At 40.3% G+C, this 5,042-nt stretch overlaps 1 pseudogene; it reads right to left on the minus strand.

Annotated features, from left to right (window-relative positions):
* Positions 1 to 286: 286 nt before the first annotated feature.
* On the minus strand, positions 287 to 1,023 carry LOC105998796 (annotated as a pseudogene).
* Between the last annotated feature and the right edge of the window lie 4,019 nt (positions 1,024 to 5,042).

Raw genomic sequence — 5,042 nt, forward strand, 5'->3', positions numbered from 1 at the left:
ATGTTTCAAAACTTTTTGTGGCTTTCATTGTGTCTTTGGGGGTTTCCTGTTAAAGTATCTATAATGACATTATCTGACCTCTTGTCCAAATTTACGTTTGTCTGCCAAGATGGGCTTTTTTCAGAGGAAGCAGACACAACATCCATATCCCAGAGGTTTCTGACTTCTGCCTCTCCTCCAACAACCTTGCAGTTGCAAGGAGGTACTGTTTGCCAGACTGGCTTTGGATCCTCATCATAAAGCAGCACCAGCTCCTCTGCTGACTTCCAGGCCTTCCTCTTGAGTGTCAGCACTCTCTTGGACAGCGGGGCTTTACCCACTGGAGGTCCTGGCACTGCTCTGGTACCATTCCCACCGTGAAAGCATCTTTTTTATTGTATAGTCTTGAAGCTTTAAGAAGCTCATGCTTTTTCTCTTATGCAGCAGTTTCTGGTGAGGGGAAGGAAACACAAGCTGTTGGTAAGTTACTAGGTAATCTTTTAAGAAATGCCATGGAAAGGAGGCACCCCATCTAGTCCAACATGACACTTTTCTCTCATTAGATAGCCATCGTCATCCATCAGCAAAGCTATGAATTGCTTAGACTTCTGCAAACTCCAATGGCCTTGGTCTTTTCCAGATTAATCTATATGTTGAAACTTGTTTAACATTTGAAGATTACAGAAGCCCTCCCTGTGATGCTGCATAACTTTTTTGATCCATTCTTGAGGAGATAATCCATTAGAGGAAAAGATTTAAATACGTGATTCCAGTTTTTCCCATGGTCATTGAGTCTCTGAGAGTGAAATCGTGTTGAAAGTCAGGTTACACAGGACCCCCATGGGTTATTAGAAGTCTCTTCCCTGATTTTTATTTTAGCATCTGAGTAATTTTTCACTTGCCTCCCAAATGCCAAAGGTAGGCCCAATTTGAAGGAGAGATGTGGGATAAGAGCAATGGAATAGGATGATTGGTTTACAGAACTTTTGAACAGCAATTGGCTTCCCAGTACTGCAGCTCCCAGATACAAAGATTACGCTCCATGTCGAAAAAGTATTAATTTCCTGCAAGGAAAGTACAAAAATATGTGTGTTAAATATTTTTTCTTAATGTCTACAAGTATGGAACGCTTCACAAATTTGTGTCATCCTTGCACAGGGGCCATGCTAGTCTTCTCTATATCATTCTAACTGTAGTATATGTGCTGTCAAAGGAAGCATCAAGCTTTCTTGTCAGGCTGCCAAGATACTGCTGAGCCTTGTTTTTTACTGGTCATTTTTTAGGATAGGGACTCACTTCCCCCGAGGTACACACCTAAGCTATGATCCACCTAATTTATGATTCCTGTCATTGTTGGGATGGCAGGCATTTGTCATCATGTCTAACTTCCCTCGGTGGAGAGGGAAGACCTGGTACCTAGATCCTTCCAATATTAGTCTCCCATGTAGCTTGAGATGACAGGCATGTGCGACTACACTCAGTTATGGGTTAAGAAGATGTTTCTCAAACTTTTCTGCCCAGGTGGCCTTGAACTGTGATCCTCCCATCCTCAGAATTCTAAGTAGTTAGGATTATAGGTGTGAGCCACGAGTGCTCAGTGCTTTCCTCATTTTGATTTGTAGCAACTGAAGAGAATTTTCTATGGAGGAACAAGCAATTGTACAGAAGCAAGACTGCAGTGGTAGTCATTGCCTCCTGTGTGGGAAACAGGTATGAAGGCCTGGAATATGTCTGCTGTAGATGTCTCCTTTTAGTTGAAGGAGGCAGGTGCATGAAGCTGGTGGTGACTCCTGATTTACAGCCTGTCTAATTTCATTTTTATGGTTGATGTTCTGACAAAACCAGACTCAGGAAGTCAATTCTACTCATCACTCAAGATTCTAAACAGCTCTATACATGAAGGCACAGTATCATCCATAGCTATTGCCCCTATAATTTAAAAACTAGCACTTTGTATCCATATGTCCTATGGTATATTTCTTTTTCTTTCTCTGGATTTTTTTTGGAGTCCAGTCATGGGGCCTGAACTCTGGACCAGGGCACTGTCCCTCAGCTCTTCAGCTCAAGGCTAGCGCTCTACCACTTGAGCCACAGTGCAACTTCCGGCATTTTTCTTTTTGCTTATGTGGTGCTGAGGAATTGAACCCAGGGCCTCAGGCATGCAAGGCAAGTGCTCTACCACTGAGCCACCTTCCCAGCCCCCTCTGGATTTTTTTATATTTCAAAATCTTGATTTCAAACCTGTGCTGTAAGGCATTTTCTGGGAAGACGATGAGATGTATTTGACTGTGCCTGTGTGCAACTGTTTTCTCTTGAATGAAAATAGGGTAAAAAACAAAACAAAACCCCCAAAATCAAAACACAAAACACCACAACAAAAACAAGTCACATAAATTCACATTTTTCTGGATTTTATGACCATTCTCTCGCTGTTTCTGTCTGTCTGTCTGTTTATGTCTCTTTCTTGCTCTCTTCATAGCTGGAATGGCCTCACAGCTGATGTAATTAAATGGCCTCATTTTGTAGATGGAGAGGCCCATAAATGCTAAATGATTTATTTAAGGTGTTCAGCAGCTCAGCAACTACCCTACAGATAAGAACAAAACTAGTATCTATGCTTTTCTCTTTCTGATTCAGGGCTTTCTGCATCACACTTGGTGACCTGGAAACAGGGCCTCTCCCTGCTCCCCGCCCTAGAGTATAGTTTCCCTTCCCTGCATAGCAATGAGAAGGAGAATTGGTTCATTTCTTTAAAATTAAATAGAAATTTATAATCCTTATGGTTAAAATATTTTTTGTAATAGCTATTTTTATGAGTCCATGCTTATGTCTGAATTTAAAATCAGTATATTTAAATAAAATGTACTTGTTACTTTTATTTGTAACTGTTCCATAAGTTTTCTTTCCAGGCATATGTTTTTATTGGAATAGTTCTTTTTTTCTACAAAAGATATTACTAACATGTCTTATTTTTCCTTAGCCTTATTTATTTTAACAGTAAAGTAGAAAATTTTGTCTATTTGCATGCATTCTGAGGATGTGTGTGGGAGAATTGTCTTTCCCTACCCTGCTGGTTGTCACTTAATTGGTCCCATCTGTCTGACCTTGGTGTGCCCTGATAGAACACATCCTTCTGCCAATTATTAGTCCATTTTCATGTGAAGAAGCCCCATTAATGGTTACTAGCTTTGTTGGGAGAAGTTAAGGAAATAGAAGTAGCTAAAAGCAACTAAAACTGAAGATGGTACTTTCAGAAGGGAATCTATTAGGTATTGACAAGGATAAATAGATTTGGAGTATGAGACATTTATAGATAAGGATTTTCCCTAGTTCCTACAAGACCTTTACTTATGACTGCATGAATACATCAAAGCAAAATTGGTAGAGCAATCGGGAAAACTGTAAAGGAATACAGGACAGAGAAAAAAAACTGGAACAAATTATTCTGCCTTGGCCTTTCAGACTTGAGTCCAGTCCTGTGAAGAATCTCTATTACTTCTACTTCTTCCTAACCTTGACCACGGTTCTCTTTTTCCTGTCAGTGGTTCAGTCCTGGCTCTTCCTTTGGCTAGTCACATGATTATCGACTGAACATTGCTTTGCTTCTGGTCTGTAATATGAAAATATTTAATATGTGTAAACACTTAGGACATTGACTAGCTCAGGAGGAGTCTAACAAAGACGGCACTATTTTGGTTTTCTGCTTGATTTTCGGTGTTTTAGCACCATGCCCAATTCACTGCAGAGCTTTGACAAATGGGGTTTTCTAGTGACTTTAGGACAGTAGCTATCTGAAGCATCCATCATACAACTTAGAGATTGGTGATCACAGCTGTGATCACATACTGAGTCCTGAATGGCTCTGCTCTCTCTGGTTGATGCTCTTGGCTGCAGGGGCTGGCCTGGTTGTCCCCAAATATTTTCTCTAAGTGTGCTCAGCTTCTCAGGGGAAAGTGATGGCTCATGTCCATTTTGTTCATCATTTGGTTTTTCTCTATCATAGGGGCATTTTATGTTTTCATTAGTACTATTCTGCTATATAGAATGATTTTAATTGAAAAACAAAACAAAGCACAAAAAAGAAATAAGCCAGAGCAAAAAGAATCTCATGAAATTTCATCTCCAATTAACCAGCAAAAAGCTGGGATGGACACATAGCTCAAGTGGCAGAGCATCAGCCATGCAAACTATCTGAGTTAAAACCTCAGTACTGGCAAAATTAATAAATAGACAGATTAATAATGAAGAAAAATACTTTCTATTCCAAATCCCTACCTGTGGAGATAGCATTGTTTTTCATTATGCCTTTTTTAGTGTTTCTGTGGCCATCTCTCTATTTATATCTTCTGCTCATTCTAGCATATGAAGCCTTGTTTGTTAAGATGATCTTGTCTCTAACGTTTCCTCCAGAGTCAGTTTTTCTTGAGTCTCACCTTCTCAGGTGATCCTCACTGTTTACACAGCACACCTGCTTGGTGACAGTAGGTGAGATTTTTCCATGAGTAACAGCATGGACCCAGTCACACTGTGTACAGGGATCATGAGGTAGAGCAGCGGTGTCCACTGATGACAGTCAATCAGTAGGAAGCTAGTTGAAATCTTCAGGTTGTCCAAATGCCAGAGAGTTGCATTCTCTCTGAGAAAACAATAAGACTGAAGGCTTAAGCTTCCCAGATGATTAATTTGTTCCTTTAGAAAGGAAACTTCCATCTTGCCTAGTGCTCCCACTGAGCTTCTAGGGCTGACGGTGTCAGGGATAAAGGGTGAAGAGTGGGATGGAGAATCTGGAGTACATATTCATTCCTATACAGATGTTTCCTATGAGTGCTGCTGAGGTTTGAATTGGGGACCTCACTTGCCTTGCAAGGCAGGTACTCTGCCACTTGAGCTAACATTATTTGGAGGACCAAGTTTTGTGTTTTTTTTTATTTTATTTTAAATTTTATTTTATTTTATTTGTGAACAAACTGTACAGAGGGGTTACAATTGCATGGGCAGGATAATGCGTACATTTCTTACCAAGCATTGCAGCCTCCTCCTTTGTTTACCCTTCCCATCCCTTC

Source organism: Dipodomys ordii, unplaced genomic scaffold, assembly GCF_000151885.1.
Source record: "Dipodomys ordii isolate 6190 unplaced genomic scaffold, Dord_2.0 Scaffold172, whole genome shotgun sequence".
Lineage (NCBI taxonomy): Eukaryota > Metazoa > Chordata > Mammalia > Rodentia > Heteromyidae > Dipodomys > Dipodomys ordii.